Consider the following 15000-nt stretch of genomic DNA (forward strand, 5'->3'; position numbering starts at 1 on the left):
CCCCGAGAATGTAACTCCGAGGACAATGTTCTTGGGGGGGAAGAATGTTACACCTCGAAAATTTTTTCGTTGATGCACAGTGAATAGACTAGCGAAGAGCACGAAGTATACGATGTTTCGATAAGTGAGAAATAGCATTTGATGACCCTAATTAAGTTTTCCAAGACATTCGATATTAGACAAGAAAGTTTGCCCAGAGAAGGCAAGGCATACGATAAGTATCGGAAGAGATTTATGATAACAAGTTAACGACGACTTAATAATGTTTTGGAGAAGAGTTATAACGTCCCTTAGATTATTAATGAGATGATAAACAAGTGTTAAGAAGGTTCCATAAGGATTGGAGAGTAAACAGAGTGACGAGAACAAGATCAGTGAGTAGATGAGTTATACGATCCATTATACGGTCCGTATAATGTTATACGGTCCATATAATGGTCCGTTGAATCGTCACAGTGAAGGTCCATCACTGATGGGATTATACGGTCACTTATACGGACCGTATAAAATTATACGGACCGTATAATGTGCCGTATAATGGTCCTGTAAAGAGATTGAAGGTCGGACTCACGAAGTCACTTATACGGACCGTATAAGCGTCCGTATATTTTCCCTAACGTATCAGATTTTTTGAGTTATTAAAAAGGGGACCAAGTTCATTATTTCATTTTCATTTTCACTCCTTCTCTCTAGAACTCTCTGAACACTTCTCCCGCAAAAATTCAAGAGATATCAAAGTGATCAACTACATCAAACTAAGTGAATCGAGTGAGAACCCGTTAAGTTCATCCAAGACAAGGAATACGAAGGTGAAACTAGGGTTTTGCTCAAGTGAAGTGTTTGCACCCGAGGTTCATTCCTACACCATCTAAGGTAAGTTTTATGGTATTTCCATGTTGTTTAAGGTATTTGAAAGTTGAAACACTTGGATTGTAGAAGGATATAGAAAATGGGTCATGAATGTGGGAATAGTGTCACTTTTTGAATAATAGTTGGATTGAGTCATGATTCTTGATATATTATGATTATAATCATGTTATGAATGATGTTGAGAACATGGGATAGACGTTGTATATGAATGAACGTAATGTCGTGTGTTATGACCCATGAATAAGGATGATTGGAAGTGAATTGAGAAGCAAGGATAATGTAGGTGAATAAAGGCTATTGTTATGATGTTGTGAATGTTAGTATTGATGTTTGGGGTTTGATATATGATATGGAAGAAGTCGTATAAATAAAGGGGATCTTGCCCAATTTTTTCTAGCTTTTAACAAGTGTATGCTAAAGTCATCGATTTCCCAATGATAGTATAACTCTAATGAAGGTAGAAACGTGAGCATTGAAGGAGAGCGTGCAAGTGATAGAATAGTTGAACGGAAAGGTATGTAAGGCTAACCCTTCTTTCATAAGGCATGGTTCTTTGGCCAAATATTTATTCTTCTATGAGCCCATGATATTCTCCAATAATTCTATCTCTAAAAAGCTACTAAGCTCATGATCCCCGATATGTTACGATTATACTAAGTTCCTTATATGATAAATAATCTCAGTGATAGATGGAATGAACGACGATAGTAATGATGCTAAAGATGCTTATGAGCTTATATGGGTATGTGCCTATGTATGGCTAGTACGAAACCCCGAGCTTATATGGCCGGGTAGAATATAGCAAATATATATATATATATATATATATATATATATATAATGCGCGCATACCACTCGGTTGGGTACGGATAACCCCGAGCCTTGGTAGGGCCGGGTATGTACGGCAGGCAGTAGGGGCAGCTTGCTGTGACGTGAAACACCAAACCTTCGTGGTCGGATATGCCATGTAAATGTTATGTATATGACGTCAATATGAGTACGAATATGCTATGTAAATGTTATGTATATCACGTTAATATGAGTACGAATATGCTATGTAAATGTTATGTATATGACGTTAATATGAGCACGAATATGCTATGTAAATGCTATGTATATGAATATGTGAATGAATACGAGTATGACTAGAAATATGACTACGAATACGAATATGGACATTGATTGTAAACGAGTACGGATACGGACATGGATGTATGTACACAATCACGCAATAGAAATGGAAAGTCCCTAAGAGAAGCAAGTAAGTGTTATGACGATGTCGTTATTATCTCCCATCCTATGCTATTTCATATGTTGCTCATTATGCTTTTATATTGGTGTTGATCATGCTTTACATACTCGGTATTCTTCGTACGGACGTCTGCTTTTGTTTGTGGACGCTGCGTATTGCCCGCGGTGGCCGGGGACAAAGGCTTGATCCGTAGCTATATTTCTCGGGGACTACATAGTGGAGCTCCATTTCATTCGGAGCTACGGCCTTTGGTATAGATTCTTTGTGTACATATGTATTTATGGGCACGGCGGGGTCCGTCCCACCCATATGATATGACTTATTCTTGAGGCTCGTAGACATGTGTGTATGGTTAGATGTGTTTGGCCTTGGAGTCTATACATTTGGATGTTATTTTGTTAGCCTCGTCGGCTTATGTACATTGATATGGGCATAGTTGCTAATGTTAATATAAATGTATTGTCGCCCAAAGGAATTAGTATGATGATGAATGAAAAGTATAATTTAGCTCTGTGGGCTTACCTAGATGTAAATGAGAAAGTATGATAAGAGGTGCCCGGATTGCTGAAGACTGCCGTCGCGGCCCTCCGGTTGGGTCGTGACAGAGGTATTATCAGGTTAGAGTAAAGGAGGAAGACATTCCGAAGACGGCATTCAGGACTAGATATGGGCACTATGAGTTCCGTGTCATGTCATTCGGGTTGACTAATGCCCCAACCGTATTCATGGACTTGATGAACCGTGTTTTTAGACCCTTTCTAGATTTGTTCGTGATTGTATTTATAGATGATATTATGGTTTATTCACCATCAGAGGCTGAGCATTCAGATCATCTATGTGCAGTGCTTAGAGTTCTTCAAGATAGAGAGTTATATGCAAAGTATTCCAAATGTGAGTTCTGGTTGAACTCTGTGGCTTTTCTTAGTCACATTATTTCAGATGAAGGCATTAGAGTAGATAACCAAAAGATTGAAGCAGTGAAGAATTGGCCAAGGCCCACACCACTAACGGAGATACGTAGTTTCTTAGGTCTGGAAGGATATTATAGGAGGTTTATAGAGGGATTTTCTTCTCTTTCAGCCCCACTAACCAAGTTGACTCAAAAACTAGCTAAGTTTCAGTGGACTGATGCATGTGAGCGGAGTTTTCAAACATTAAAGGATAAACTGACCTAAGCACCAGTCTTGACTCTTCCAGAGGGAACAAACGGCTATGTGATATATTGTGATGCTTCAGGTGTTGGGTTGAGTTGTGTATGAATGCTACACGGCAAGGTTGTTACTTATGCCTCCAGAGAGCTGAAGAAACACAAGAAGAATTATCCAACCCATGACCTTGAGTTATCTACGGTGATCCATGCCTTGAAAATGTGGAGGCACTACTTATACGGTGTTCATGTTGATATTTATACTGATCATAAGAGCCTCCAGTATATCTTTAAGCAGAAGGACTTGAACTTACGTCAAAGGCGATGGCTAGAGTTGTTAAAAGATTATGATGTTGATATTCATATTACGCACCATCCGGAAAGGCTAATGTAGTAGCCGATGCTCTTAGTCGTAAATCCATGGGTAGCCTGTCATATGTGTAGCCAGAGAAAAGAGACATAGTCCGTGAAGTTCGTCGATTAGCCAGCCTTGGAGTTCAGCTGTTAGATTCGGGTGATACAGAAGTTACGGTTCAAGACACAGCAGTGTCATCTTTGGTAGCTGAGATAAAGGAAAGCCAGTACGAAGATCCTATTTTAGTTCATTATCGGGATACAACTTCTCAAAAAGAAAGGACACCTTTCGTGATCACCGGAGATGGAGTACTCAGATATCGAGGTAGATTATGCGTTCCAAAGGTTGCAGGCCTCCGTCAGCAAGTTATGGGGGAAGCCCACTATTCTCGCTATTTTATTCACCCGGGCACAACAAAAATGTACCATGATCTCAAGGAAGTTTATTAGTGGGATAGTATGAAAAGAGATACAGCAGGATTTGTCGCTCAGTGTCCAAATTGTCAATAAGTTAAGATAGAGCATTAGAAGCCTGGAGGTTTGTTACAGGCTATAGAGATTCCGACATGGAAATGAGAGGTAATTAATATGGATTTTATTACAGGGTTTCCCCGTACTCAACGGAAGTATGATTCAATATGGGTCATAGTTGGTAGGCTTACAAGGTCAGCCCACTTCTTACCTATCAAAACCACTTATACGGTTGAGGACTACGTAAGGCTTTATCTTAGAGAGATTGTACGACTTCATGGTGTTCCTACAACAATTATTTCAGATAGAGGAGCGCAATTTACAGCTAACTTCTGGAAATCTTTCCAGAATGGATTAGGGACTCAGGTGAGTCTTAGTACCGCATTTCATCCGCAGACAGATGGACAGGGGGAGCGTACCATACAAATACTTGAGGACATGCTGAGAGCTTGTATGATCGACTTCCGAGGTAGGTGGGATGATTATTTGTCTCTTATTGAGTTTTCAAATAATAACAGTTACCATTCCAGTATCCATATGAGGTTTTATACGGGCGGAGATGTAGATCATCTATAGGATGGTATGAGGTTGGAGAGAATCGGTTAGCAAGCCCAGACATAACACAGCAAGCAGTTGACAAAGTGAAGGTGATTCAAGAAAAGCTGTTAGCGGCGCAGAGTCAATAGAAATCCTATGCAGATAACCGGCGGTGTAAGTTAGAGTTCGAGGTAGGCGATTGGGTTTTTCTGAAAGTTTTGCCTATGAAGGGAGTGATGAGGTTTGGAAAGAAGGGTAAGTTAAGCCCTCGATACATGGGGCCATGTAGAATTATTCGTACAGTGGGTAAGGTAGAATATGAGCTAAAGCTACCTTCTGATTTAGAGTCTGTACATCCAGTGTTCCATGTGTCCGTGATCTGTAAGTGCATAGGAGATCCCTCAGGAGTCATACTAGTAGATGATATCTAGGTGATTGAGCGCATTATCGTATGAGAAAACCCTGTGGCTATATTAGATAGGCAAGTCCGACTGCTACGAACCAAGGATGTTGCTTCTGTTAAGGTACTCTGGAGGAATAATAATGTCGAGGAGATGACTTGGGAGGCAGAAGAAGAGATGAAGACTAAGTACCCGCACTTTTGTCCGTTGTCCTACGAAGCCCAATTTGAGACAGCATCATCCCTAGGTATAGGATTTATTTATAGCTATTGTGATTGGTCGTGTGAGGCCATATTGTTGTTTATTTTAGTATGTGGCCCTATGCGGCATTATTTCGGGTTGCTGTACAGGATGGTCGCGGTATAGTTACAGGGGAAACTCTAGCAAAATTTTCGTGGAATTCCTAAGAATTTTAACATTCGAGGACGAATGTTTCTAAGGGGGAGAGGATGCTACATCTCATAAGTTTTGTACATTGAGATCCGCTAGGTGCTAGTCGTTCAATTGTGGACCTTGGAGTTACCTCCAAAGATATATGAGATTATATGTGCTTAACTTATGATTATAAGGGGCAATTTTGGTCCAACTTGGAAAAAGGATATCTTTTAGTATATGAGGAGTTTTGAGGTAAAGTAAAAGCTTAAAATGAAGTTCAGGAAGTCTAGTTTCCAACGCAATAAACCTTGCATCGATCGGACATCGGAATCAAACGTTATGAGCATTTTAAGATGGGCTGTCAGAGCAGGGAATTAAACCTGCGTGAACGCACTAGAAGGTGGCACGAACGCGCAGAGGAGAGCTGAGCAACTCAGCGCATATGAGCCATAAGGCAGCGCGATCGCACTGAGCAAATTTTAAGTCCGTCAAGACAGTTTCCAGAACGTTATATAAGAGGGGGTTACCCCCTTATTTCTTCATCATCTAAACACCCCAAAACCTCCCCAAATTCTCTGAAATCTCTCCCCAACTTCCACCCCTAAAATTTTAACGCGAATCAAGTATAAACTCCGGATTCAGGTTCGGACAGCGTATGGTTGCGATTATAATATCGTTTTACGGTAAATCTTGACTTGAAATCGAGGAGATATCGAAGATATTGCGATTCTAGAGAGTAAGGTATGAATCTCTCCTTATCGATATTGATTCAAGTTTATTTACGAAGATAGAGTTATTAAATCATCGTATGATGGATTAATTGGTTGAGAAATCGGATAAACATCGTGTGGCATATTCTATGGATTATATTGGTGTTGATGATGATGTTAATGATGTTAGTATTGTTGTTGTTATTGTTGGTTTTTGGTATTGTGATTTCAGAGATCAGATTCAGTTCATGGTTCTTATGTGTATGTTACTTCTATGCCTTATATACTTAGTACATTATCGTGCGCTCCCTATTGCTCGGGGGTCGCGTCATGCCCGTGAGGTTCGGGTAGACAAAGAGAGGATGCGGCTCGTAGGACTTCCCCTCGGTACATTGTCGGTGCGCTTCACTTGATCCGGTCGCGGTCTATTTTGGTATGTTATTTTGGGATGTATATGCATATGTGGGTATGAGGGGAGCCCTGTCCCGTTCATTCTGCAGCTTGTACTCTATTAGAGGTCTGTAGACAGTTGTACATAATTGGGATATTATGTAGCCTTGACAGCTCTCACTTTGTTATACGGTATATGTAGCGGTCTAAGTAGCTTGCATCATTCTTTCCATCTTATATGTATACACAGATTATGCAGAGTTATGACAATATCCTATCATGAGCCAGTATAAGTTCGGTTTGAGCTACTTATGGGCCCCTGTTATTTTATGTTATTCAAATATGAGTATAGGGGTGTTTGGTCACTAAAGATTAGGCACTCGTCACGACTCAGTGATTTGGGTCGTGACATTTTGCATCAGTTTTCACGCAACCAACACCAATCCAAGGCCCTACAAAGGCAAACAAAACATGCACAAACACATAAAATCACGCTACGGACTCACCCGTGGCCTCAAAATTCCCAACGGAGGTCTAATTTTCTATGTCACCCCCCTTAATGACCTAGTGTGCCAATTATCAATATAACCAATCCGAAACACTATATCACAATAATATCATCTATGTTATGGCATCTAAACCCAACTGTGCCAAATCTCAGTATAACCAATCCGAACCAGTATATCACAATCATATCACCTATGTTATAACATCTAAACCCAACTGTGCCAAGTCTCAGTATAATTAATTCAAACCAGTATATTACAATCATATCACAGAAAACCTGGAGGTATAATCCAATGCAATAATGTATGAATGATGAATGCAAAGCATATGCATCGTACACATGTACTCCGGCCGATGCAACATCACATCTCGGTAGCACATCCATGTACCTGTCACTCTGCACACAGCTCAGAGATGACTCCATTCCCACCAATATGCCTCATATCAGTCATTCCGCACACAGCCCAGAGAAGACTTAATATACAATGTGTTTCAACGCATCTGCATTTCCTTCTCACTTTCCATCCTCAGTACCATAACAATGTAATATCAATGTATCATGGAAATGAGTATGAATACGATGCAATATAATATGTGTGTGTGTGTGTGTGTCCCAAACAGCACCACACATGGCACCAAGCAATATCACTAATAAGGCTACACAATAAGCCACACTGGAATCTCAATTCTCATCTCAATATCAAATCAAAGTCGAGCACCAAAATATCATAATCATGATATATCACTAATCACCAATATCCAATGTCTCAACTTGGCAGCGAGCCAATAAATAAATAGAACAAGATAAGTCAACAATGCAACGGGGTGGCTAGCCCCTAAATCATTCAACAAGGTCCAATCTATGGCAATATCCAACCCAACTTCGTACCCAAAGATTTACATGCATTCTCCGACAACATCATCTAAACATATGCTTCGCTAATCGAAGTCTCACCATAAGGTAAACCGTAGTATACTTGGAAAGTCGAACAACAAATCTCCAACAGTCAAACCTTAGTCTTGCCCTTCCTTTGAGCCTCATGATAATAAAAGTCTAATCATATCCGAATTGTGAAATTAGAATCAAGAAGAAACATCATTCAACCCTTACTTCTATTCAGACCCAAATCCCAACCTATCGAATGGGGTTTATGAACTGGAAAGATGAAATTCAGAATCTATAGGTCTCAATATGAAATTAATGTTCTAGATGATCAAATCCCATCAATTTTAAGCTAGAAGAACCAAAAAGTAACTTAAATTTGGATTCTGGGCAAAACCCCAAATATGGGTATGAACCCCTAACTCCCAATTCCATAAATTAGCCAAGAATTAGGAAGGAATCATACAATAAGAGTTTCTAATCATCAATTCCATACTTAATCAGGCTTAATCCACCAACAAAACTAGGTTTTATAATTAACAACTTATTCAAGAAAGAAACCTAAAAACCCTCTCTTATTCTTCCAAGTTCTATGGATTTACTACCATGAGCTCTTACTTAGAAAAGGTAAATAAAAGAGATTAAGATTAGGAAACTTAGCCTCATGAGAATCTGACCAAATCCTCCTCAAATCGCCTCCAAGATGCTAAGGAAATGTAATATAATGAATGGGAGGAATAAGGGTTTTTTATAAGTCTTTTAAATAAGAATCTAGCCCGTCAGCCGCTTGCGCGGTCATCCCACCTCTACAGAGGCACCGCTATAGCGGTCACCCACCGCTAAAGCGGTCACCGTTACACCAGAAATTTCTGGTGTCTTCCAAACCTGGAATCAATACTCGAAACCATCCCGAAACCTCTCGGACACAAATCAAATATGCATATATACATAAAAATACGCTATGAACGTGTTCGTAGCCTCGGAATTGCCATCGGAGGTCTCGTTGACTGAGTCAACGCACGATACCTCAAAACTAACTTTCTAACCCAAGTCCCAAAATGCACCCATGTGCATTGGGAACCGAACCAAATATACACACCAATTTTAAAAGACCATCGGGATCTCTCGGAATCAACGAATTCTCGAAAAAGGTCCGCTTACCAGAAAGTCAACTTTGAGTCAACTTTTTTGGCTTGAAGCTTAACTTTCCCACAAAGTCATCCAAATCATATCCAAAGACCTCGAAAAGTGTACCACCCATCCCCGCAGGTCAAATATACCCTAATATAGCTCGGGAAAGGGTCAACGAGGTCAAACTAGCCGTAACTACCAAACAGATCGTTACACTTTGCATAAACTATCTCAATGTCTGTATTTCATAATAGATGTCTGGTCTGTAAGTGTTAGATAGAGAAGTTTTCCTATGAGCTTCTGATAGCTTTCTTTATCAATGAGTTCTTCATCTTCATTTACACCACTTATATCTTCATGCTTCTTTGTTGCAAATTTCTGATTGAGATCTAGTAGAGTTCCTATTGGTTTTTCTCCACTTAGTCCGGTATCGCTAATCAACTCTGTGGCATATTTCCTCTAATTCATAAGGATTCCATTCTTTGAGGTGATAAATTCCAATACTAAAAATACCTTCAAAGTCCTAAGATCTTTAATCTTGAAGACCTTCTACAGCTTGTCTTTAGTATCTTATATGAGTATCAAGTCATCTTCTGCAATCAGCATGTCATCTACATAAACACGTATCACCACAACATATTTTTTAGATACCTTAATGATAAAAAATGGTCAAAACCACTCTATGTGAATCCAGAATGGATCAATGCCTCGAGCAGCTTTTACATTCCCTTTGTCTATTTGTTGCTTGCTTCAACTCATAAATGGATTTGAGAAGTTTGCATACTAATCTTGAAGACTCCTCTTGGCTTGAAAATCCCTCATGAAGGTTTATGTACACCTCATCGGGCAAATCTCCTTGGAGAAAAGCATAATAAACATCCATTTAGTTGATGTACCAGTCTAACTGAACAATAATGGACTAAACAGTTCTAATAGTCACAATCTTGACTACTGGTGAGAAAGTCTCCTTATAGTCAAGTCCTTTTTTTTGATTTTACCATATGGAAACAAGCCTAGCCTTAAACATGTCCACAACAACATTTGACTAAAACTTTACCTTAATGCCCTCTTTGCACCCAAGTGCAACTTCCTCAGGTGGTAAGCGAGCTAGTTTCCAAGTGCCATTGTCTTGTAGTGCCTTGATCTCATCCTGCATAGTGCAAACCATCTAGGGTTTTACCTCTTAAATAGATTAAGGTTCCCTAACACTAGAGCAGGTCCTTGAACATGGTTTTTAAGCAGGAGAAAAGTTGTCATAAGAAATATAAATGGCAATGGGATATGAACAATTAGAAGCACCTGAGATAGTAATAAACAATGACATCCAAGCAGGATACTTCATAGCTCTGGATGACCTTCTGAGAGACACTGCTAGCACTATAGGATGAACTACATACTGCTCGAAAATGGGATTTGCAGCTAGAACACCAACATGAGGAACTGCAACATTAGCAGGTGCAACATCAAGAAAGTCATGATCGATATCTGAGAAGTTAGTGGGGGAAGGATACACAACAACATCCTTATATTTAGAGAAATAAAATGGGAAAATATGTTCCCTGAAAATAACATCCCTAGAGATGAAGACGGACTAATGCTTCAAGTCATAGAGAATGTATCCCTTTGTGATAGATGATTATCTCATATGGATAACTTCAATAGCTCTACGCTTAAATTTATAGTTAGGAGGCAATTCCTAGCAAAACATAAGCAACCTAGAGTCCTGATATGGTCCAAGTGGACTTTCTTTCCATGAAATACCTAATAAGGTGTCTTCCTATACAATCTGTGGAAGGAAGCCTGTTAATCAAATAGACAACACCCAAGATACAATGACCCCCAAAACTCAAGGGTAAGGACCTTGAAGCCTTATGACTCTGATAGTTCACGCGCATGCCTGTGCTTTTTCTTTTCAGCCACCCCATTCTGTTGGGGAATCTAGACACATGTCCTCTAATGAACAATCCCATAAGAGTGAAATAACTTTTGACAAGCATCATTAACAAATTCATAATCAATATCAGTTCTAATGACTTGAACATGTTTATTAAACTGAGTTTGTACCATACCAATAAAGTTTCTCAAAACATCAACAACATTTCTCTTACCTTTTAATAGGAACAACCATGTCATCCTTGAAAATGCATCAACAATATTAAGAAACAATCTATCACTTTCTATAGTATTGACCTTGAAAGGTCCCCAAGCATCAAGATGCAACAGTTGAAAAACATCTAAAGCGCTACTCTTGCATTGTGCATCCTTTATTCCCAATACTTGCTTTAAGATACCTGTTAGTGCATGCCCATTCTTTTGTGCCACAACTCTGCTGCAATATCTGATATACCTGTAGTACAACTTATTATTCTGTGTTGCATAGCTTTAAGATAAGCTTTAGAAGGAAGGATATAAAGTCCACCTGACTCTCTACCAATCCCCCCTAGCTTCCCACGAGAGAGGTCATGAAAAATACAGAAATTAGGATAAAATGACACTGAGCAATACAATCTCTGGTGATATTTGAACTGATATCATATTGTATCTAAAATCAGGAATAGGCAGCACATTTTTAAGTGTTTCTCCATTCTTTGGAATCATATGACCTTACATGTGTGACTTATGTCACCTGTCTATTTGGTAAGTGTGCCTTCTGTGAATCTATCTTCTTTACAGGTTCTTTGTCAGTTTATAGGTTCAAATCTGCTATTATGTGGTTAGTAGCACCACTATCAACTATCCAATCCTTGGCTTTCTTTTTTACAATAAGGGAATGTGGTATACCTGCCATGTGTGTTTCTCTTTCAATTGCATTCTCCTTATTGATTGACTTCATGATCTGGTGTGAAATATGGTGCAGGATTGTAGTGTGTTCCCTGTGTCATGAGTACATGAGGATAGTCATTTGTTACACAACCTTCTTTCTTTTTTGGTCTCTACATATTATTTCTTAAATGTGCATTTCTATGCTCTTCCATTTCCTTTGGACATGAAGTTTTGTTCTCTTCCATAGCTGCATTGTGAGCATTATAGCCTAGCTTCTTTCTGAACTTGAAATTAGGAGGATAGCCATTCAACTTTTAGTAGTCCCCCTTCACATGTCCCCTTAGCTTACAATATTCACATATTTGGTCCCAGTTCTCATTCTTATTCTTAAAATTTCCTTTTCCTTGGTAATTACCACTTTGAAAATTTCCTCTTCCTTGGTAACTTCTAGCTCCTTGATAATTTACTTTTCTAGCCCCTATTAGTGTTGTTACTTCATTGTTTTCTAAATTAACTATTGAATTTGAGATTATTCCCTGGCTTTCTCTATCTATTACTAATGAATAAGCCAGGTTTTTGGAAGGAATATGATGCATCATCAAAATTTGAGCCCTAGTTTGTTTCATATGATTCGTTCAATCCCATTTGAAACTGTGTCATCCTTAACTATGCAGATGATGCACAAATTCTCTTGTCTTCTCACACTCACACACAGGTGGTGAAATCAAACTATCAAATTCATTAATGTCTTCAAATTAGAATTATACACATAAACAGAGTTTTTACCTTGCATCATCGTGGCTATACCTCCGTGCAACTAATAAACTCTTGATATATTCACCTTGTCGAATTGTTCATTCAACTCTGCCCAGATAGTTGTTGCACTACTTGCATATGCAATTCCACTATGCAATTCCTTCGATATTAAGCCCACTATCCATGCTAAAACAACCCATTGCATTTATCCCAAATACTTGTATTCAACGGATGATCCTCTGTTTTGCATATTCCATCGATGAAACCTAGCTTATTCTTTCCCCAAATTACTAGTTTCATAGATCGACCCCACATATAGTAGTTCTCCAATCCTGTCAATTGAATTGGGATGATAGGTGCTCCAGATGTATCCGAATGATGAAGGAAAAATTGATGATTGCGATCCACTCTGTCATTCGCCGTTGTTAGGGATTCAACGAGTTGAAAGTAACTTCAATGAGTTCAAAGCAAAAAACTATCTCTGCAATTTAGAGCTTCGAATCATTAATATATAACTTTCTTCGATCCAAATCCGCCTCTTTGATTAAGATGACTCTGATACCATGTTGACAATGAAGATTGGAGAAGAAGCAACTGAGAAACAACAAATATATGAGAAAGAGAAATTGGAATTGTATTCATCAGCTCACAGTTACATCATATATATACACATTTCCCCAATTACTTCTCTAACAAACTTTTAACAGCTTAACTAATTTCCTAACTACTCAACTAATCACTTTTACAGAACTGTCTACTAATTGCATAACTAGCCATTACATGACTAGCCTATCTTGCTATCTCCAATAGATAACATGTCACTAGATATTCGGATGAATTACACATAATATATTTTTTAAAGACAAATTATATTTTGGATATTGTACACTTTCTCCCATGATTTTTCTTATTGTACGCTTTTAGTTTTTCTTCTAAAGATTGTTTAAAATTTGAATTGCCTTTAACTTCCTATAATGATGAAAAGGTCTACCACCCAAGAGTGGCAGGATGGTCGGATATCTTCATTAATCAATGATATCGAATTCGAATCATGAGAAGAGAACATATTTCAATAGATAATGCTTTATTTCTAGTAGTAAGTCTAATTGACGCGAGTTCAGATTAGTCGATTTGTTGAGCTTATGCCTACAATTTCATAGTTCATATGAGAAGGTCTCGTTGCCTTAAAAATAATTATACAAAATTATTGCTGTTAGGATTTTTTTGAGTTAATAAAATACTCCTCCATCCAGTTTGTTAGACGAACTTTCCCTTTTTATCCTTCCAAAAAAAAAAAAAATGCTACATTTTATATTTAGAAATGCCTTAATGATATGGTCTTGGAGGAAATTAACACAACTTGTTGGTATTAATAATAATTTGATACTTTGTGTATATTTAGTTGATATGTGGAAAATTTCCATACTTACATACATATTGAAACGGACGGAAGTCAATTAAGATCCATATATATTATTTATCCAGAATTGCTGAATTATATATACTTTATATTCACAATTAAAGTAGTTGGGGCCTAGGGGCATATATCATATGGTCAGTTTATAGGTTCCAAAATTTTAATAAGGGGTTTTTCTCGAGTTTTCCACGCTTTCACGTGAACGTCTTGCCCTAGCGAAACATAAACAAACATCATCAAAAATATTTCATTGATTCAGATTATTTTGTTGGTTTTAGACTTTGGCCTATACTCTTCAAGTCTATCGTTGTCAAATTATACAACATAATCTTGTTTTTGTTTTATTTTATGTTTTTCTATTATTGTTTTTGGCTAAATGTCATCTTTCTTTTATCCGTTAGACTCAAGGATATTAATTATTCGAATAGCCTGATGCCTGATTGGCTAGGCTTACAAAATCTAAATATTTTGATAAGTGCTTTTTGTCAGAAATGTTTTTAAATAAAGTTATTTTGGAGAGTATTGACTAATAAATTTGAATACCAATTTTGTTAATATAGAGTAGTACTTTTTATAAGACCAAGATTTCAATAGGGGAAAAGTTACTTTTTCTAACATCTGAAAAATTACTTCTACTATTACTCAAAACTTGTATTCTTTTTCTACAAGCTTGATCAAACACCTCAACATATCTAAAATAAATATTTTAACTCCTCAAGAGCTTGACCATACTGAGATAATCTAATCCACTTTTGGCAATAGGTGGGTCCATTTACTTTTACTTTGACTAATCGGTAGTCTATTTTATCTATGTTCTTGTAATTAAACCACAATGTCTAGACCAATCTATTCGGCACAAGCCTAAAATATGATTCTTATCCTGTACGTACTTAAAATTTATGAACTGGGCAAATAACCACTTTTAACATTTGTTATTGAATACTACTTAGTTACTAGTTATAAATTTTGTGATGAAATAATACAATTATGTGATGGATGTTCATAACTTCTAACAAGTTACTCTCACTACTCTCCT

General features: G+C 37.8%; 1 long non-coding RNA gene and 1 pseudogene across 1 annotated transcript; both read right to left on the bottom strand.

The window, feature by feature from the left end:
• Positions 1-5043, bottom strand: part of LOC132029482 (uncharacterized) — a 12720-nt pseudogene extending 7677 nt beyond the window's left edge.
• A 3554-nt stretch (positions 5044-8597) lies between these two features.
• LOC132029502 (uncharacterized) lies at positions 8598-13165 on the bottom strand. Its single transcript, XR_009407824.1, has 3 exons — positions 11810-13165; positions 10328-10468; positions 8598-10178 (listed from the first exon to the last, which is right to left on the bottom strand). It is a non-coding gene; the product is annotated as an uncharacterized LOC132029502 (long non-coding RNA).
• Between the last annotated feature and the right edge of the window lie 1835 nt (positions 13166-15000).

The sequence above is a fragment of the Lycium ferocissimum genome, chromosome 9, assembly GCF_029784015.1.
Source record: "Lycium ferocissimum isolate CSIRO_LF1 chromosome 9, AGI_CSIRO_Lferr_CH_V1, whole genome shotgun sequence".
Taxonomy (NCBI): domain Eukaryota; kingdom Viridiplantae; phylum Streptophyta; class Magnoliopsida; order Solanales; family Solanaceae; genus Lycium; species Lycium ferocissimum.